The sequence below is a fragment of the Callithrix jacchus genome, chromosome 3, assembly GCF_049354715.1.
Source record: "Callithrix jacchus isolate 240 chromosome 3, calJac240_pri, whole genome shotgun sequence".
Lineage (NCBI taxonomy): Eukaryota > Metazoa > Chordata > Mammalia > Primates > Cebidae > Callithrix > Callithrix jacchus.
This window is the reverse complement of record NC_133504.1, coordinates 115,571,743-115,594,631: the sequence shown is the minus strand read 5'-3', so window position 1 is coordinate 115,594,631 and position 22,889 is coordinate 115,571,743. Positions and strand designations below refer to the sequence as shown.

Below are 22,889 nucleotides of genomic sequence, written 5' to 3'. Positions count from 1 at the left end.
AGAAAAGAGAGATAGAATTTTATTTCTGTTTCTTCAGATCCCTGAGATTATTTAAACACCTACCTTGATCGCCAGAAATTGAAAGTGAAAATTTTTCAATGCTGGGTACGTACAGTATTTTCTATCAGCCTCAAAAGCGAGTTTGAACATGTCCTGGAATTTTAATGAAATATTGACCAGATTAGCATCTGCCCAGATGAAAGGCAATTTCTTCTGTTATCTTTCCTAACATTCATTCATCTGTTAAATTAAATGAGCTAGTGCATATAAAGCACTTAAAATAGTGTCCAGCATATTGTAAGCACTCTGCAAAAGTTAAATATTACTTTTAACAATTTAATAAATATTTTCAGGCAACTACTATGTGCCTGACGTGATGCTTTAAATAAATCACAATTATGTAACTGAAAAGCAGCTCTGAAGAATGAGGAATCCTCTTTTTCCTTCAACATGTTCCTGGGCCCACATCAGATCTCCACAATCAATAACAAAATGTCAGTAACAAATGTGGGCAGAATGTCTATACCATTGAAAAGAGAAATAATGTCTTTCCTTTGTGTCTTGAAAAGGAGTAGGTCCTTGACATAGTTGTTACCTGTTCACACTTGAAGCAAAGACTGGGCAAGGAACAAATATGTAAAAGCCAGTGTGGTAGCAGAGAATGATGTTGAAGTCTCTGGAAATAATATGGGGGGGGGTTCACTGGCTGAATATGAGGGGGCAATGATGACAGAGTTGGTATTGTGTGTATCTGCACAGACCACCCCCAACTTCAAGTTCTTTCTCGACCTCTCTTAGGACCACCTCCTTACTGACACATGCTAATTAGTGGCTGAGCGACAGCTCATACCAAGGACAAGCCATTTTCTAAGACTCATAGAATAAAAGGAGAATAAAGAAATCATTTGCAAAGGCTACTGGGGTTGAACAAAGGACAGCTTTGCTAAAGAAAACTATGTCAAATGTCACCAAAGAGTAACCACAAATCTTAGTTAGAATCTATTTTCTGAAAGGAAGCAGATCCACAGTCAAGTTGCACGTCTTAATAACAAATATTCATAAATAGCTACCACCCTGCTTCCCTTCCCTCCCACAAAAAAAATACCTTCTAATAAGGTAAACATAAAAGTGCTTAATTGATAAATAAGAAAAACAATCTGATCAGCACCACAGGAGGTGAATTTGTGTTTTGACAGTAATAGAATCCAAAACTCTAAACAGTACTACTAAAAACACTTAAACAATTTTATCAATTTTGTGTTTCCCCTGCTTCACTACCACACTGCAAGTTGATTAGGGGAATACTATATGTGTTTGTATTATAACACAAATAAGTTTCTAGGCATTTAATTGCAGCTTAACATCCATCTCTCTCCAATGAAAGCTGAGGGAGGAGAGGGTGAGCAGCAATGAGGCAATTCCCTCAGCAGCATGGAAAGTGAGGGAAGCCTGAAGCACACCAGAGGTGTTTCTCAGTCTCCTTCAGGTACAACCATGCACAGTGTCTTTCCCAGAAAAGGAAAGGAGCCTCTCTGATTCCTCAGGCAGGTTTCTAAAGCAACAGCCTTGCAGTTTCCCGTGCTAATACTGTAAATAAAACATTAATCATTATTAACCCTGCCTGGAAATAAAAGACTGCTGTGCTAAGGAACAATCCACATTTTTCTGGGCCAAATTCAGAATTGTTTGCTCTTAAAGAAAACTCTTCATTCCTTTCACTGAGGTTTTTTGACTCAAGTAAAATCCTCAAAGAATCTTCATTCAAAGTTGAAAAATGCCTTGGCTATCAAGAACACCAGAGTCAAATACTTGAGTGAAATGAAACCTTGTCTTAAGCTGCCAAACAAGCAGTATCTTATATTATGTAGGCTGTAATGTCAAATGATAATGCTTAACAACTTGTTTAACTAAAGATTATTTCAAAACACAAGACCCAACATTCTGCCAATTCCTATCCAAACCCAGGCATTCACTCTTAGATTAAAATAAATATACATAGATTTATTTATTCATTATATTTATGTATATTTATTTTATATATATATATTTTATATATGTATTTATTTTATATATATATCCTTTAGGAGACACTCAAATCACTCGCTTGGCTTTCTGGACGTCCAGTAAGTGAAATCCTGATAATCATGAAGAAACAAAATGACCACTAAGGACTTGTGCCTAATTTACCTAACAATTAAACCTTGGCACTCACTAGTTCTATCTATTATTGATTTAAAAATTCCTCATTATTACAGCCCCTCCAGGTGACATTATTCTTTGCACAGCAAAAGTCATTTGGCAGTGTCAGAAAGGGTTGACAGGTCTGAAATTACACTGCACATTTGCTCCTTAAAACTATGCAGTGGTCATGCATTTTTTGTTAAAAATGTGAAAAGATGAGCATGCATAAAGAAGTTAGACAAAATGAGTTCATTTATCAGTCAGATTCACCAGCCCTCCAAAGAGGCAAGATAACTCACACAATAGCCTTCACACATTATCTCCAGAGCAGCATAATTCAACTCTCATGCTCTACAGCAGGAAAAGTTTCACTAATTTCAATTACTATTATTTTAACCTCTTCTGAATGGATGACTCAGAAAAAGGCTAAAGTGATAGATTTGACAGAAAAACATAACCACAAACAAAATGTCTTCAACTATCTAGTCCAGCAAATAAGAATAATTATAATTTACACTAGTATCATATTTTATAGTTTGCTAACAACATTTAAATATATTACTCTATATTTGATTCTCACAACAGCCTACTTAATATCAGCTTATCATATAACAATTATGGAATATTATATAGTGAGGCAAAAGAATAATGTAGAACTAATGGGATGGAAATATATCCATAACATATTGAATGTAACATTCTGACTTCAAAACAGAATGGATCACTTGGTCCCATTTTTATAAAAAGATGCATGCAAATATCTATATATAGATATATAGATATACATCCATATACATACATACTTTCATATGAGTATAAAAAGAGAGAAAATGTCTAAAAAGAAATCAACCAGTTGTGGTCTCTGTGTTGTAATTACTATCTTTCCTCTAGTTTATTTTATCTTCTGAGATTTCTACAATGACTATATATTACATATATGATCAGGAAAAGATAATCATATATGATAAGGTGGTCATCTTATTTTTCTCAATAAGAATTTTTTTGGTGAACTTCAATAACTATAGTTTAATATCACAGAGATATGAGACCTTAGTTTGAACTGCTTTTGAAACAAGCATTTCCGGAAATATCAGAGTTCACTGAATCTTACAATCTTCCATAGTCTTAAGGTCTGCTAGTCAGGATAACCATCACAAAATATACGTTGAGTGATGTCTTAGCATGAATCCTTCAGGAAGCAGAACTTGAGGTAAGAATTAAAGTGCTAAATATTTATTAGGAAGTTGTAAGCCCAAAAAGGCTTCAGTAAGAAGAAAGGAAAGGGAGGCAAAGAAATATGTGAAGCAATGTATTGCTGTGTCACTTAGGCAAGTGAAACCAGCCACTGGCCACTTCACAACAATCTGAAAGACACAACAGTTCACTCAGCAGGAGTTCACTTATTACAGGGACTTCTCTGTAGTTGGCTACAAGAAGTAACCATCCTGCTGCAGTCCAGTAAAGGAAAAAAAGAGGAGGGTTTATTTGTCCAGTTCCCTATTGTCTCCAGCATCCTTTAATCAAGGTCCACTTGGAACTGACCATCCCACCCCTCAGAACCTGCTCAGGAGGTTAGATACTATGGCTTGAATGGTGTTGTAGCAAAATATGAGAATAAATAAGCAATTCCACTCAGGTAGGGCCCAGAATTTGCATTGTCAGTGCCAAATAGATCCAAAGCTTCAACTCAAAAGCAAAGGAACCAGCAAAGGTAGAAGCACTGAAATGAAGGTGACTCCTTCAAGAGAAGCAGTCTTCTCAAAGAACTTGAGAAATGGTTAAAGGCTTATTGAGAAAAGGTTGAAGGCTTATGTCCAATATAAATGTCTTGCTAGGTCTTGGAAATAGTTCATCATTTTATTATATCAAATTCCCTAAATGACATATTTCCCCATATCTGTCAATAGTCAATAGACTACAAGGGACTGACATTGTTTGGATGTGTATCCCCACCCAAATCTCATGTCAAATTGTAATCCCCAATATTGGAGATGGAGCCTGGTGGGAGGTGATTAGATCATGGAGATGGTTTCTCATGATTTAACACCATTCCCCTTGGTGCTGTCATCACGATACTGAGGTCTCATGAGATCTGGCAGCTTAAAAGTATGTAGTACCTCTCCCCTCTCTCTCGGTCTCACTCCAGCTTTACCTTCTGCCATTAGTTAAAGCTCCCTGAGGCCTCCCTAGAAGCTGAAGCTACCATGCTTCCTGTATAGCCAACAGAACCAGAAGCATATTAAACCTATCTTATTTATAAATTACCCAATCTCAGGTATTTCTTTATAGCAGTGCAAAAATTAACCAATACAGAAAATTGATACTGAGGAGTGGGGCATTGCTATAAAGATACCTGAAAATGTGAAAACAGTTTTGGAACTGGGTAATGGGCAGAGGTTGGAACAATTTGGAGGGTTCAGAAGATAAGGGAATGTTTGGGACTTCCTACAGACTTTGTTGAATGGTTGTGACCAGAATGCTGATAATGATATAGACAGTAAAGTCCAGGCTGGGAAGGTCTCAGATGGAAATGAGGAACTTATTGGGAAATGGAGTAAAGATCACTTTTGCTATGCTTTAGCAAAGAGCCTGGCCGTATCGTGCCCCTGCTCTAGGGATCTGTGGAACTTTGAACTTCACAATGATGATTTATGATATTTTGGAGAATAAATTTTTAAGCCACAAAGCATTCAAGATTTGACCTGGCTGCTTCTAACAGCCTATGCTCATACACGGAACTTACATTTAAAAGGAAGGCAGAGCATACAAGTTTGGAAAATTTGCAGCCTGGCCATATGCCAAAAAAGAAAGCCCACTTTCAGAGGAGGATTTCAAGCAGCTTTCAGAAATTTGCATAGGTCAAAGGAAGGAAAGTGTTGATAGCCAAGACAATGGGGAGAAGGCCTCGAAGCATTCCAGAGACTTTTACTCTTTTCTTTTCTTCTTTTATTTTCCTCTTGTAATAGATGGGGTCATGCTTTTTTGACCAGGCCGGTCTTGAACTCCTGGCCTCAAGTGATCCTCTCATCTTGGCCTCCCAAAGTGCTAGGATTACAGGCATGAGCCACCATGCAAGGCCTTCAGAGATCTTTGTGGCACATTTCCCATCACAGGCCTAGAGGCATAGAAGGACTGCATAGTTTCTTGGGCCAGGACCAGGGCCCCACTGCTCTGTGCAGCCTTGGGATATTATTCCTGGTACCCCAGTCACTTCAGCTCCAGCTATGGCTCAAAGGGCCCCAGGTACAGCTCAAGTGATGGTTTCAGAGGCTGCAAGCCATAAGGTTTGGCAGTTTCCATGTGCTGTTAAGCTTGCAGGTGCAGAGTGCAAGAGTTGAGGCTTGGGAGCCTCCGCCCATATTTCAGAAGCTGTATAAAAAAGCTTCAATGTCCAGGAAGAAGCCTGCTGCTGCAGGGATTGGGCTCTCCTAGATAACCCTACTAGGGCTGTACAGAAGGGAAATGTAGGATTGGAGCCCACACACAGGGTCCCCACTGGGCCACTGCCTAATGGAGCTGTGGGAAGTGAGCCATCACCCTACAGACCTTGGAATTGTAGAGCCAGTGGAAGTTTGCACCCTGAGCCTGGAAAAAACACAGGCACTCAACACCAGCCTGCAAAGCAGCCTTGGGGGCTGAACCCTGCAAAGTCACAGGGGCAGAGCCATCCATGTCTTTGGGAACCCACCCCTTGCATCAGTGTGCCCTGGATGTGAGACACGGAATCAAAGGAAATTATTTTAGAGCACTAAGATTTAATGACTGCCTTGCTGGGTTTCAGACTTGCATGAGGCCAGTAGCCCCTATCTTTTAGCCCATTTTGGAATAGTAGTATTTATCCAATGCCTGTACCCCCGTTGTCTCTTGGGAGTAACTAACTTGTTTTTTATTTTACAGGCTCATAGGCAGAAAGGACTAGCCTTGTCTCAGATGAGACTTTGGACTTTGGACTTTTTATTTAATGCTGGAATGAGTTTAAGACTTTGGGAAACTGTTAGGAAGGCATGATTGTATTTTGAAATAAGGTAGAGGTTAGAAAAGTTTGCAGGGCTCAGAAGAAGACAGAAAGATGTGGGAAAGTTTGGAACTTCCCAGAGACTCATTGAATGGCTTTGACCAAAATGCTGCTAATGTGTGGATAATGAAGTCCAGGCTGAAGTGGTCTCAGATGGAGATGAGGAACTTCTTGGGAACTGGAGCAAAAGTCCCTCTTGCTATGCTTTAGTGAAGAGACTGGTATTATTTTGCATCTGTCCTAGAGATCTGTGGAACTTTGAACTTGAGAAAAATTATCTGAAATTGGAACTTATGTTTAAAAAGGAAGCAGAGCATAAACATTTGGAAAATTTGCAGCCTGACAATGTGATAGAAAAGCAAAACCCAGTCTCAGGTTTTTTTTTATAGCAGTGTGAGAACAGATTAATCTACTGCTGCTCCAACTAACACATCACTGGGGACAGGGTGATAATAAAGAAGTAGCAGCATCAGTTTCAAGAAAGCAAAGACTTCCTCCAAAACCCTCAGCAGACCTCTATTCACTTTTTATTAGCAGAATAGTGTCAGAAGGCCACATCTCTGTAAAGGAATCTGGGAAAATTCGCATTCCAAGCTCCATAGCAAAGGAAGCAGATGTTGAAAGATTGTTGAATGCACCAATCTAGAGAATATCCTTCAAATACCTATTCCTGACCAATGAACTCATATGGTCACCCAGACTTTGGTCTTAATTTTTTATCTCAGTGCCAGGAGACATCAGTGTTCTGTGATCAACTCAAGGACCACATGAAATAGAACTGCCACTCCCAAAAACACTAACCTTACCAAAGAAAGGATATAGAAAAGCACCCTGTAAAAAAAGCATCAGCATTACCACAATGATTAAAAAGATCAATAAAATACACACACACACACACACACACACACACACACACACACCCCAAGCTGCAAAAAGTTGAAAATTCTTTAAAAATCACACCATTAATTGTGTTTCTCTTGTAGGGTAGAGGTACAAAGAACAGAATCACTTTCATTTCTTTATGTATCTCCCAAAAATGGTTGAACAGTTGCAGGTGATTTTATTCTTTTCTTGGCTTTTCTTTCAGTATCTTTTAACTAGCAAAGAAAATCTTAAATTATTAACAGTAATATAACAAACCAAATTTTTGTTAAAGGAAGATATGGGATTAATTCAGATATTTTAAAAATGATGATCCTTGGCCGGGCGCGGTGGCTCAAGCCTGTAATCCCAGCACTTTGGGAGGCCAAGGCGGGTGGATCACGAGGTCAAGAGATCGAGACCATCCTGGTCAACATGGTGAAACCCCGCCTCTACTAAAAATACAAAAAATTAGCTGGGCATGGTGGCGCATGCCTGTAATCCCAGCTACTCAGGAGGCTGAGGCAGGAGAATTGCCTGAACCCAGGAGGTGGAGGTTGCGGTGAGCTGAGATCGTGCCATTGCACTCCAGCCTGGGTAACAAGAGCGAAACTCCGTCTCAAAAAAAAAAAAAGTAATGATCCTACAATGATGCCTTATCACCATGAGGCAATATTTATTAGGAAGGGCATCAAAGAGAAAAAAAAAAAAACTGGAAAAAGAAAGAATCATGAATAATGAAAACTAGTCTCTCCCATTTAATTTTCCCTACTCTGTCTGGGTGAAATTACACCTACTAAATATTGACTTTGCTTCTAAGGCATGTGACATATTTTATTTGACGTAGACCACTACATTTAACCTTCAGATAAGGATGGAGCCAGCACATCTCATTCAGTGACGCAGAAGAAAGTGATGCATAAAGAAGTGAAGTAATGAATGTGGGCTCAGTTGTCTCAGAGTAATTGCCTCACAGATCCCTCTGACACCTATGGGAGGCCAGGGTGACTGAGTTTGCTGTGGCTGCTCTGCAGCCAGTTTATACTCCTACCCAAAGAGAAGGGGTTCTTTACCTAGAGCACTGTGAACATGGATGAGAAAAAAATTATTTTCTTTTTTTTTTTTTTTTTACAAACACCTAACTTAAGTTTCTATCATAATGCAGGGCACAAGCCACAATACTTTTAGCAGCCCCAATGAATCTGTCACCAATCAAAAGGCCAAATATTTCCATATCACATTACATTGTTGTTGGATCCTTGCCATATCATTTACTAACATCTCTACTTCAAAATCACAGCAGGTATTAGAGGTACTGTAATCCTATATATTTTCTTTGTAATCCTGTATATTTCACTTACATATTTAAAAACATTCTTCTGACTTCCAAAGGGATCCATGGCACCAAAAAAAAAAAAAAAGATGAAAATCCTCTACATAGAGTTATCTCAAGCCTGGAGCATCTGTAGGAGCCTCTGAAGACCTTTCTAACACCTTCCTTAGGTCTTAAGGGAAAAAAAAACTTTTTTTGTTTCAGGCCTGCCTGGTGTATGACCACAAAACATCAGACCTATGGCTTGGGGTACAGGTTTGTCCCATGTTATAAACACTTGATTAATCAAGTCTTGAATCTTCATTTGGTGCTTTTCTTCTTCCAGGGGTCTCTCAAGAGAACTCTCTATTCTCACTGCTACCGGGGAGCATCACACATTGACTGGGTCACACACAAAGCAATTGTCATTTCTCCAATGTAATCACAGATGCTGCAGCAATACAGTAGCTCACAGTCAACATTCCAAGACACGATCAATAAAATAGAAGCCACGTGAAAAGATTAAAACCTACCAGTGTTTCCTCTTCACCTGTTGAAATACTCCCTTCTTAAAGAGAAAATTACATGTATTTCCTTTTTTCCCCCGAGAGATAAGGTCTCTCTCTGTCACCCAGGCTGGAGTGCAGTAGCACCATCACAGCTCACCTCAGCTCCAACCCCCTGGGCTCAGGCCATCCTCCGACCTCAGCCTTTCAAGTAGCTGGGACCACAGGCCTGCACAACATACCCATTAATTTTTTTAAGTTTTTGTAGATACAGAGTCTGGCTGCCTTGCCCAGGCTGATCTTGAACTCTTAGCCTCAAGCAGCCTTCCCACTTTGGCCTCCCAAGGGTATTTCTTCCACTACACAAATTAGCTGTCACTTTTGGTGTTTTCCCATGGGTTTTGAAGTCAAACAGAACTGGTTTTGAATACCAGCTTTTCTACTATCTACTATGAATGACCTCAAGCAGATATCCTTCCTGAGCTTTGGATTTTTTCATCTAAACAAGCTTCAGTGGGTTACATATTCATTCATTCATGCACTCATTAGTAAATACTTTTTCAGCATGTGCTATAAGCTGTCTCTATGAAGGTACTTAACAGAGAATATAGAAACAGAAGAAACTCAAATAAACCAACATCACACTGTATGATCTTGAACTCTCAAGATAAAAATCCACAAATCATTCAGAAATAGTGGGCCCATTTTGTTATGTCTCAGAACTTGGTATAAGACAAAACAGGGTTTCACAGCAGCACAAAGCAGGTAGGGAGGAAAGGGATTAAATACTGAGCAGATAGGCTGGGCATGGTGGCTCACACCTGTAATCCCAGCACTTTGGGATGCTGAGGCAGGCAGATCACTTGAGATCAGGAGTTCAAGACCAGGCTGACCAACATGGTGAAACCCCATCTCTACTAAAAATATAAAACTAATCTGGGCATGGTAGCTGGCACCTGTAATCACAGCTACTCAGGAGGCTGAGGCAGGAGAATCACTTGAACTCAGGAGGTGGAGGTTGCAGTGAGCTGAGATCACGCCACTGCACTCCAGCCTGGGTGACAGAGAGAGACTTCATCTCAAAAAAAAAAAAAAATATTCATCAGATAGGCCTCAGAACCAGGTTAGGACAGCCACTTGAAGACAGACCCAGCCAACATAAGGACATGGGCTGGGTACAATAAAAACAATGTCAGTTTTTGAAACAAAGGTCCACCAAGAAAATCCAAAAGAAGAGTGGAGGAGGGTTCTCAGCACACGGGTAAAAATAGAAGCTATAAATAAAGGGAAAAGAAGAGTGACATTATAACATTTGTCCAGAATAAAAACAAGCCTTCATGACCTAGCTCATAAGTTGAGGCAGGGTCCTGGCTCTTGGGAAAAGGCTTGGCAAGAACAAGGCAAGTTAAGAGGCACCAGAGCTGACAACCAGAGCAGGTAGCAATGCACACAGGAGTAGACAGGATGAGGCACAGGGAATAGAAGTGGAGCCCAGTAGTCACTAGAGCTTGAAACCTGGGCTTAGAGTCAGGCAATCTGGCAGAAGCCCAGAGGTGTACCCAAATCCCAGGTTTAGGAAAACGATTCATGCTAAGCAGAGAGTAAGGAACCTAAGACTGTGATGTCTGGCCTCCATGAGAACTGGCTTTGAACCTGGGTCAAGATGAGCTCATTAGGTAAGAGGCTTCTTTACCAGCTATGAAGCACCAGAAATGGCAAAGCAGAAGAAGTGATAATGGGAAGGGGTTAAGTCAACCAGTGGTTCAACTTCAAAATGTGGTCAAGTAAAGACGCACATGAGGTTCCCCTATTACCTTCCTAGTCCACTTACTCCCAATCAAGGTCCTTCCTATCTTGGAAATATCCAAGCACCCAAAGGTCTACTGGGTCAGGATTTGCCAAGAAAAATGCATTAGTCTGATTACACTGTGAAAGCTTTTAGAGAAGCTCTATGTTAGCAACTAATAGATGTTGCCAAAGAATATGTGAAAAATATTAACATATCAGAGATGAATCCACTTCAAAAAGCAGTTTCTCCTCAAAACTAGCACACAAAAATAATGAGAAGTAAAATAATTTGTTTTATCTAATGATATGGTTTACCTGTGTCCCCACCCAAATCTCACCTTGAATTGTGGCTCCCATAATTCCCTGGGAGGGACCCAGTAGGATATAATTGAATCATGGGCAGTATCCCCCATACTGTAATGAATAAGTCTCACAAGATCTGATAGTTTTATAAGGGGTTTCATCTTTCCGTGGCTCTCTTTCTCTCTTTGCCTGCCACCATGTAAGATGTGCCTTTTACCTTCCACCATGACTGTAAGCCTCCCCCAGCCACGTGGAACTGTGAGGCCACTAAACCTCTTTCCTTTACTGTCACCAGTCTTGGATATGTCTTCATTAGCAGCGTGAGAGCAGACTAACACATCTAGACCTAAACAATTTGGGTAAAACATTTGCAAACCTGAATCACAAGTTTGTACTTTAAAAACTCAGCCTACCTGCTGGGTGCAGTGACTCATGCCTGTAATCCCAGCACTTTGGGAGGCTGAGGCAGGCCAATCACCTGAAGTCAGGAGTTTGAGACCAGCCTAGCCAACATGGTAAAAATCCTGTCTCTATCAAAAATACAAAATATTAGCCAGGCATGACTGTGCATGCCTGTAATCCCCACTACTTAGGAGGCCGAGGCAGGAGAATGGCTCGAACACAGGAGATGGAAGTTGCAGTGAGCCAAGATTGCACCATTGCACTCCAGCCTGGGCAACAAGAATGAAACTCCATCTCAAAAAAAAAAAAAAAAAAAAAACTCAGCCTACAATCCTTCCCAAGGCCAACCAATGTCTTCTGTTTCAACAACTCAAACTTATACATCATGCCAAGCAATTTAATATTTTTATTGTGATCTTTTTATATGACAGGACAAAGTTGAAGATGTCTTTTAAAGTTGGATGGCCTTCATTTTCAAAGAAGGAAACATGTTGAATTTATAAAAATATGCTTTACTTTATCATAGGGAAATCACCAACCTTAAAATGGTATGTCACTCTGCTACAAAAGAGAGGGGGGTAGTATGCAGAAATGAACATATTTGCATAAGGTTTCTGAGATTATAGTAATTTCAAATTTTTTCAAAAAATTTTTTTCAAATTTTCCTTTAATGCTGTTATGTTATCTTTCCAAGAATATATATATTCAAATTCCCTTTTTTTCTTGACTTAGTGTGAATTAGAAAATTGACCTAATCGAGCCTATGATGAACTATAACATGTGATACCAACCCCAAAACTTAATTGCAAGTGTTACTTGGACACCTTTGCTGTTATTTTAGGCTCTTGTTACTTATCCACCACTAAGGAGTTCTTCTGACTTGGTTGTCTAAATGCTCTCCTAAAGTACTTTAAAATTAAAATGCTTTTTTAGAGCAAATTTCTTGGAATTTTATAACATCCCCCCACACACACACTTCTTATGACACTGATTCTAGAAGTCACTGAAGGTGCTATGAGGGATCCCTCTAGGACTGCAGAGAGGGCCTCCACCTGACCATTGCATCTGAGAGTCTAGAAGCAATACTATTATTTTCCTTTAAAGGAACAATTTACCTTATGGTCAGAGAAATATAAACTTCCTCTTGATTAAGACAGCAGTCCCAGAGCTTTCTCCTTCTAGCATGAAGTTTAGGCTGCTGGCCAAACATGTAAGCTTAAATTCTAGAATCCCACATAAAAATGTCTATATGTTCTTTCAAAAATGAAAATCTTTCCAATCCAAAACTGCCAAAAAATTTTGGCAGTATCTGCGCTTGTAATTGGCAAACAGTAAAATGACTTCAGTAAAAGTTGCTTTCTAATTTTTAACATGCAACCAAGGATATTAGGCAAGCATGTCTGTTATAGGTTAAATTGTCCCTCCCAAAAAGATACATTGAAATTCTTACCCCTGGTTCCTGTGAATGTGACCTTATTTGGAAACAGGGTCTTAGCAGATGTATTCAAGGTAAGATGAGGTCATTAGTGTGAACCCTAACCCAATATGACTGTTGTCCTTATAAAATGAGGAAATGTCATGAAGAGAGACACACAGGACGCTTGCCATGTGACGAAAGAGGCAGAGATTAAAGCGCTGTAGCTGCAAACCAACGACAGGAAGTATTATTTGCAAGCCACCCAGAAGCCAGGAAGAGACAAGTAAGGCTTCTCCTCCACGTTTCTGAGGGAGCGGGACACTGTTGGCACCTTGATTTCAGGACATCTGGCTTCCAGAACTATGACACAATAAATTTCTGTTGTTTTTGAGCCACACAGTTTGTGCTACTTTGTTTCAGCAGCCTTTGGAAACTAATAGAGTATTTTTACTTCTTCATGCCATTTTTCTCATCTAGGTGAGATTCTTGGTCCACTTTTCCTTGAAAGTATCTTGTTCATTCAACTACTACAGTTGAAGTGCTAAAGAAAGAACCTCATATAATACATGCAATTAAGGGGTTTAGTATTTAATATGTATAACAAATCGTCCCTGTTGCTAGAATTGCCAGATTAAAAACAGGATGCTTCATTAAATTTTAATTTCACATAAACAATGAACAATTTTATAGTACAAGTATGCCCCAAATCATGCATAGGGCAGACTTATATTAAAATGTATTCATTGTTTATCTGAAATTCAAATTTAACTGGGTGTCCCACATTTTATTTGTTAAATCTGGCAGCCCTACATACTACTTCATGAACGGAAAGGCTGATTCTGGAACATTCATTTACTTGCCATTTGTTTCAAGTCCTTGAGCCAACAAGACAAGCTACCACATTTTGAATGCTTTACAGCCTATTTTTCCTCTTCAGGTTCAAGTTCCTCCAGTTTAATTTGTGGACACTGTTAACAATTATAGATGGATGATGATTGCTACAGTGAGTTTGCTGTGGGTAAGCACCATGACATCCATATAGCTTTTATAAAATGCTACACAATCAATAAAAAGAAATTAGAACCATCAATTCTAGGTGTAAAGATGTAATCAGCTTGCAGGGGCAATTTTAATTCCTTATTTCAATGTTGTGGCCAGCATTCGAATATAAAATGAGCATGAAAGGAATTTTTAAGCTTTTAAACATCACTAAATTAATTATTTTTTACAAAAACATAATATATCCCTCCATGGATAATGCTGTTATTATGAGACTTTGTAATCTACTACTTCAATCTGATTTCTTATTCTCCCCAGACCACTGCTCCTTCATCTGTAAAATGAGGGAGGTAGAAGACACAATTCCAGAGCCCCTGTCAGGATTCTGGGGTTCGCCGCAGGCTTAGTCTACCTTCTTCTCTGTCTATTTCCTTTTGTCTCCCCTCAGAGGTCACCCCACCTCCCAGCAAACTTCCTCTTCCCTTGGGTGGGAGAAGGCCTTTTCAAGCATAACAGAAACCACAGAAGAAACTTATTAAATTTGACTGTGCACATTAGAAGACTCCATGAATAAAATTAGAAGGCAAATGACAAACTGGAAAAAATATCTGCTTTGTAAAATATAGAAAATTTTTAACATGCCAAAACAATTTGGACAAAGGACATAATTTACATACTTACACACACACACACACACACACACACACAAAGAGAGAAACAATAAACATAAAAATGTGTTTCATCTATTGGTAATTAAAGAAACATAAATTAAAGAAAGCACCATTTGCCTATCAAATTGACAACATTCTTTCAAGAAAACAACTCAGTGTTAGAAAAGTGTACTCTTATACACTGCTGTTGTGTAAGGTGATATATTCATTTTAGAAACCAATCTCACAATTCATATCAAAGCTCTTAAAATCTACAAATGTTTTGATTCATCAATTACACTTCCAGGAATTATGTTTAAAGATTTGGCTAAGACCTCATTTGCCATATCATTGGTGACAGCAATAATTTGGAAACAACCTGAATTTATGTTTGATTCAATGAATTAGAATACAATCATATGGTAGAATACTATGCAGCTATTTAAAAAGTATATGATACAATGAGATACCATCTAACACCAGTCAGAATGGCCATTACTAAAAAGAAAACATAACAGATGTTGATGAGGTTGTGGAGAAAAAGGAATGGTTATATACTGTTGATGGCAGCATAAATTAGTTCAGCCATTGTGGAAAACAATGTGGCAATTCCTCACAGACCTAAAGACAGAATACCATTCGACCCAGCAATCCCATTACTGGGTATATACCCAAAGGAATATAAATCATTCTATTATAAAGACACATACACGCATAGGTTCACTGCAGCACTATTACATAGCAAAGACTTGGAATCAACCTAAATGTCCATCAATGACAGACTGGATAAAGAAATGTGGTACATATACACCATGGAATACTATGCAGCCATAAAAAATAATGAAACTGTGTCTTTTGCAGGGACACAGATGGAGCTGGAGGCCATTATCCTTAGTAAACTAACACAGGAACAGAAAACCAAAGATTGCATCTTCTTATAAGTGAGAGCTAAATGATGAGAACACATGGACACACAGAGAGGAACAACACACAGTGGGGCTTTTCAGAGGGTGAAGGGTGGGAGAAGGAGAGGATCAGGAAAAATAACTAATGGCTACTAGGCTTAATACCTGGGTGGTGAAATAATCTGTACAACAGACCACCATGACACAACTTTAACAGAAACCACAAACATGCACATGTACCCTTGAACTTAAAAGTTTTTTTAAAAAAGCATGTGATAGAAGAATACTTAATGACATGAAATATTTTCATAGTATATTAGAACATTTTAAAGAGCTTACCAACAGTATGACTCCACTGTTCTAAAACAAAATATCTATACATAACATATAACTCTAGATAAAAGAATAGAGCAATATACAAAATAATCATGATAAACAGTTAAGTATTTCTAGGCAGCGGCATTACGAGCTTTTCCCCCTACTTTCCAAGTTTTCCACAATAAGTATGTACTACTTTTTATGTTAAGACAAATAAATAACAAATACTATATTTCTTAATTCATTTATCTTAAAAGCTGCTCTTTGTTGGCCTGCAGTTGGTTAATCTAATAAACCATGCATATTAATATACTGGTTGGTAAAATAACCCTTTAACCTAGTGAACTACTTTTGAATGCTTCATTGCAAAAAGCGGAAATGCAAGTTTGAACTAGATTAAGCCAAAAGAGGAATTATAAAAAGTAAAGTCATATAAGAATATGGGTTCTTAACAATAAATAATGTCACTGGGGTCACAGGGAATGAAAGTTTCCAAAAGAAGAACAAGTTCCAGAAAAGAGAAGTCTTGCTAGGAAAAATATAATAGATACCCACCGCACTAGTTAAAGCACAGGTTTCATTAGCAAGGCACTGAATGGTTTCTCTGGCGAACTTCCAGTCTTAGACGAGTTCCCAAACAGACTCTGAGGTGGAGAGTTGAGTGTTTTCAGAAGCACTCTGCTCTCCACCTCACTTGTAAGGAAGTTAATAAGCTGCTTCACCTGTAAGGAGTTGAGTACAGCAGGAGGGGTTAAAGGGAGGAGCTGACGGCAAAGCAGCTGCAGCTGAGATACCAGCCCATCTACAGGGAGCTCTGGGTTGGGATGGCCCTGCAGAAGTTGCTCCAAACTGAAGCAAGCAGGTAGACATTTGTACAGCCACGTCAGCCAAAAGGAGGCATAAGCTCCGGTGAGGCAGTAACCTGCGTCCAAGGTAAATGACAGTGAAGGACACAGCAGTGAGCCTGGGAGCCACAGGAGTACCATCCCTGAGGAGGGAATCAGGCTGGGGCACCACAGTGTGTCAATATAGTAGAGCAGAGCTGATCTCACTCCCACCTCCTTTCCAAAAGCATAGTAATGAGAAATTTAAAATATTTCAAGGGTATAGCAGTGCTGAAAAATAAAATAAGTTTATCTGTGACTCAGAAAAGAAAATCTAAAGACAAGTAACAGTGGAAAACAAAGACCTACCTACTGGGCTTGGAGATCAAAAACAGGCAATGCTGTCTACAGCCATGAGGCAAGGGAGGAATATGTGTGGAACCAGGAGATGGTGGCTCCTAGCACCACCATGCCCATTGGTAAAATAGGAATAGAAGACTTAGCCACTTGATTCATTCAGGAAAACTAAAGGCTCACATGCAATAGAAATAGGAATTTGGATCACCCACCAGGTTAAAAAAAAAAAAATCACAACCTGCTGGCTGAGAGCAAAGGGAACACAGAATAAATGGTAGAAAAAAAGGATTATAAATACCAACTCTATTCTTCTGGCTAGTTGCATAAATGAAGACTGTAGTAGCTACATATTATATATTTTCTTCTTTACTTCTTAACCTATACATTTTTTGATCCACTTTTTCCCCATTTTATATAAGGGATGTTGTGTGATTAACTTTATAATATAGTCTTTGAGATATAGGATATCAAGATGGGATTCTAACCAAATTAAAGCAGGTATGATCATCACTCAGAATCAATGATGAGAGTGTATCCTGAACCAAGGAGGATGATGAATGGAGTTCTGCAAGCTGGATCTAAAGGGGTTGAGTGGGGGAAACCAACATCCCCCAGAGGTGGCGGCATTGACTGATAGAATGCTACATTTTGCTGTTCTGGGGAGAAAATGTGTTACCATTGGACCCAGAGTCAACTGTGAAACCTTAGACAGGGACATGTGATTGTTGTGGAAAATGTAAATGGGTAGAAGTGTGTAAATAAATGCTAACCACCTAACATTTCATCAACTGGATAAACCACAATTTACTCTTACAATGTGAAACTGTACAATATGGTCCCCATATTTTTAGGTTGCAATTTAAGTTGTTTTTAGTACTTGCCATTACAAATTATGTAGTGATAACACTTTCCATGTTTTGTCACTTTTTAACAGATTCCTAGAATTGAGATCCAAGGACTAGTTTCTAATCTTCTCAGCCTTCCTCTCTGCAGATGAGCTCCCTTTTTCTTTTTGGCAGAGTAGCCAATGAAATGTTCATAGTGGCACTGTTTACAATAGCAAAGACCTGGAACCAACCCAAATGCCCATGGACAATAGACTGAACAAGGAAAATGTGGCACATATACACCATGGAATACTATGCAGCCATAAAAAACGATGAGCTCATGTCCTTTGTGGATGAATCTGGAAACCATCATTCTCAGCAAACTGACACAAGAACAGAAAAATCAAACACTGCATATTCTCACTCATAGGCGAGTGTTGAACAATGAGAACACATGGACACAGGGAGGGGAGCATCACACACTGGGGTCTGTTGGGGGGGCAGGGGCAGGACAGCGGCGGGGGCGGTGGGGAGGTAGGGGAGGGATAACATGGGGAGAAATGCCAGATGTAGGTGAAAGGGGGATGGAGGCAGCAAACCACATTGCCATGTGTATACCTATGCAACAATCCTGCATAATCTGTACATGTACCCCAGAACCTAAAGCACAATTAAAAAAAAAAAAGAATAGCCCCAGGGTCAGGAAACCATCTGATAATGGCACTTTAGTGCCTCAATCTCAACACTTGTTCATTGGAGACTTCCCCAACTCTCCATGCTAAAATCTTCATACTCAAAAGAGGGAAGGAGAGAAGGAAGGAGCTTCTGCCCACGGGGGCTATTACTCTTAATCATTCATTCAGCAAACTTTTATGGTAAACTATTTAATACACGCTAACAGTGTTTCTTTCCCACAAAATAAAAATTTAGCTTTCTCCTAGAAACTATACAAGATTTCACGATATACCTTCTGTGTATTAACATCAGTCCTCTCTCTATCTTCCTCTTTTTTTTTTTTTTTGACCTCTTTTTTCACCTATTCCAAATTTCTTTAACCATACTGCATTGTGGCATACCTTAAATTCTTTCTAAGATAAAAAGGTGAAAAAGTAAATTAGGAGTATACCTGTATCAGTGGCTCATACCTATATCCCAGCTACTTGGGACATGGGAAGCTAAGGAGAGATGATCACTTGAGCCCGGAGTTCAAGGCTGAAGTGAGCTGTGATTGCGCTTCACTCCAGCCTAAGCAACAGAGTGAGACCCTGTCTCTTTAAAAATAAAATAAAATAAGAGAGAATATTTGTATACCTATGACCTCATTAAGGTAATACCAAACTTAGGGTCATTTAAGCAACAAAGACATCTAATTATTTCAAGTACAATGAAATCTGAAGGCACATAATTCAAGAATTGGTCCAGCAACTTATGATGTCATCCAGGACCTAGGCACTTTCCATATTCTGGCTCTGATATGCTCACCATATTGGGTTTTCATCCTTTGGTTGATTGTCTCACAGAAGTAAGATCACTGCAACAACTCCAAATATCATGTCCTCACACCACAGGGCACAGAACAGGAAGAGGAAAAAAAATGCCCTCCTCATACAAATCTAACAGGGAGAAAGATCCTCTTCCAAAACACCCTGGAAGAATTTTTTTTACATCTCATTGGTCAAAATGGAGTCATATAAATACGATTCACTATTGAAAAAAGGGGAATCTGTCATTTTCAGCTTCACTTAAGAAGTGTGTTTTCCAGAAGGGAAGAGGTAGTAGAAAATGTTTACTGAGTAGACAAGAGAGCATCTGTTATGGATACAGGATAGATGGATGGGGTTGGGAGTGAGTAGATGGGTGAATACATACATACATACATACATACATACCTATATATAGATAAAGTCTTTTTCTAAAACTGTAAAGCCCAAATTTCTACCTTCAAGATTTCTATCAACTATGTATCACATGGCTTATAATATTCACAGACATTCTGCCTCACCCACTCCCTTCTCTCACACACACAGGAAGCCTCAAACTTCCTGCAATATCTTTCCTAATATTTTTATTTCAACACTATCAGTGATGCAATACCTAATTGTTCTCTGTTGGGTATGGTTGACACACCCCAGACATATTTACAAAATCTTGTTCCTCGGTGATACACCCTTTGTTAAATAACTACCAAACTTGTCTGGAAATTTAATGAGTCACAGTGAATAAGTTGCTGTATGTAATTCAGTAAGAAAAAATTCAATAAGAACCTTAATATTTAAACAGAATTATAAAATACCTATTTATTAATATATAATACTCTACCATCTGCTAACCACTTTCATATTCATTCTCCTATTTAATCTCCACAATGACCCTGTTCAGTTAGCATCACTATTAGCATTTTACAGATGAAGAAATAACTACTTATTAAAATTAAGTGACGTTGGCCAGTCGCAAATAAAGGAGAGATCAGGACTTTAACCCACTGTCCAGAGACATTATACCAATTACTTTTTGGTTCTACATTAAGTAGGAAAGAATCCAGTAATTTCTCATAGTTTGCTGTATGCCTGCATTTTTTAAGAATTACGAGACTTTAAGCAGGTCACTTAAAGTCTCTGTGGTCCTTAGTATTTTGTTCTGTAAAATTAGGAATGTAAACAGGTTAAAGGTACAAGCCACTAAGATAACAATCAGAAGACAAGGATCATCAGCAAATCTCTGAGCCTTACCTGAACAATGTTGGAACAATTACCACTGCCACAATTCTTTTTCTTCCAACCATTACCCCAAACATGGTTTTACTCATTCATACATTCATTCAGAACATATTTATGAAGCACCTGCCATGAGCAAATAATTTTCAGGGGAAAAGATAAAGCAACAGGAATAGAGTTTTTCCCTTATGCCTAAGACTTAACTGCCAATAACTTCACCCCTGCCCAGATTATCACAATTTCATGGAGAGATTAAAAGCAGTAGATTTCTGAGCTGTCTTCATGTCCTAAAAGGCCATGAATCTATGGCTTCAAACATGATAAATCAAGTTAAGAGAGTGATTATAGGAAAGGGAGACCTGTAGAGAGAGAAATAATCAGGGAAAGGGAGAGACCAAAGCCAGAAGTAACAGCTCACTCTGTTTCCCATTAATACTTCTTCGATTACACAGAGAATTTGAACGGGGTCCAGGTAGACCTAGCACTTTCACAGACCCAAAAGTGGCCCCATCCTGTCAGCCACAAGTCCCCAATGGCCCACTGTGTCTTGCTCACTAGATTAATTCTAGAGCCTTATGGTCTGGCCACAGCTTGGATTATGGGACCTGCTGAGGACCTTGTGGGTACAGCCCTGCACCATGCCTTTGAAATTCCAGATTTCCCAGTGGCAAAGATGGGTGGTGATGGATGTTTATGACTCCGAAGATTCATGACTTGTGTTTTGCAAAGTGTTTTTAAATCCCCAGATGAGAGCTGCTCATACAGCTGGCTTCTGCATGATTAGTATTTGCTTGCTTTAAATTGGTTACTTCTGCCATATATCAAGACCCAAAAAAAAGACCCAGATTAAAGGCAATGCCCAGGAGCCTACTGATGGCTTTTAGATTGTACTTCCCCAGAGGCTGATGAGCTGACAGAGATAGAACACTCCTATTCAGCACCACCTTTTGAGAGACACATTGCATCTTTACTTTTCAGATGTGGGATCAAGAGTATAAAAGTCACATTTGAACTAACATCTGATGTCTCCCTTGATACCGTGCTGCAGACTGCCACCACACTGTTAGATTTTTGGAACATTTCCAGGCTAATAGCAAAATGATTTCTTATGGGACCATCAGAGGGGAAAAGACTGTGTGGAGATTTATCTTCCTATTTAGAAAAATAATTAGTGAATAAGTTTGAGTGATAATCACAGAAAATCCAAACTGGTTTAAAATATGTGGCTTCTAATGATGTATTAATTGATTAGAAACTATATTTAGAATTTGATTATCCTTTTAAAAAAACTAGAACAAAGCCTAGTTTGAGAATTCTATATTGTTGTCTACTTCAAGACTGATTTTTTTGATAGGTCAGTAATTTGAGTGACTTAGACTTTAAAAGACCAAAATAAATTACAGATTGGATGCAGTGACACACCTATAAACCCAAAACTTTGGGAGGCTCAGGCAGGAGGATCCCTTGAGTCTGAGAGTTTGAGACCAGCCTGGGCAACGTAGTGAAACTCAACCTCTACAAAAAAAGTTTAAAATTAGCAAAGCATGGTTGTGAGTACTTACATTCCCAGCTACTTGTGGAGGGGGGATTAATTGAGCCCAGGAAGTTGAGGCTGCAGTGAGCAATGATTATGCCACTACACTTCAGTCTGGCCAACAGAGCATAACCCTGTCTCAAAAAATATATATTTCTCACAAAAATTTTAAATAAAGAATAATTAAAATAAATTAGCATTGATTCAATGAAGAGAAAATACAATTATTATATTGTTTTTCCCCTGTGAAGCATTTTTTCCTGCACTTTCAAGTTTTATTTAAGAATACCAAAAGTATCAAAATGAGCAAGAGGTTATATCTATAATTCTATGACCCGTGCACAGCATTGAGAGGTTTCCATAGTACCACTAGGACAGATTTGGAAGCCAGCCTTGAATTGGTTGCAGTGCACTAAAAATCAGTATTTGAAAAGTTCTGATGGTTTCTAGAGTCGGAGTTCTCAAAAAAGAGACAGAGAAAATCCTTGCCCTATAGATAAATTAGTTTTTAAATGAATAAACTAGTAATAATACATGAAGTAGTCACATTAATATTATCAACACTATGTGTATTAACTATACACATCAAATGTAGAAGTAAATTAGGAAAAAAGGTGACTTCATCAAAGCTTATTTTGAATTTTAAATTTTCTTCATATTTGGTTAAGGTGTAAGTGGCTTGAGGAATAACAATAAGTTCTACAGCCTTTGGCTTCCAGGCTATTCTCAGGCCTTCTCCTTGAGTCTGTACTAAAAAAGAAAAAGACAAACTCATGAAGGTCGCCCTCTGGCAACATCTCCCTATCTTCTTAAATAAATTTCACCAGTGACTACAGGTAATATTGAATGGCTTAGTCTTAATAAGAAATTCACAGAATATTCTTCTTTTGATTAACTACAAAGGAACAAGGGATTTTCTGCCATAGTGACATTCACCATGCAACATCTAGAAGTAGCCACATTCACCAAGACACAG

General features: G+C 38.8%; 1 pseudogene across 1 annotated transcript in view; it reads right to left on the bottom strand.

The window, feature by feature from the left end:
- LOC100401338 (small ribosomal subunit protein eS7-like) overlaps window positions 1-22,889 on the bottom strand; it is a 73,770-nt pseudogene that overhangs the window by 3,547 nt on the left and 47,334 nt on the right. Inside the window, exon 3 of the transcript XR_013533048.1 lies at window positions 64-153. The product of XR_013533048.1 is annotated as a small ribosomal subunit protein eS7-like (transcript). The remainder of the gene's footprint in view (window positions 1-63; window positions 154-22,889) is intronic.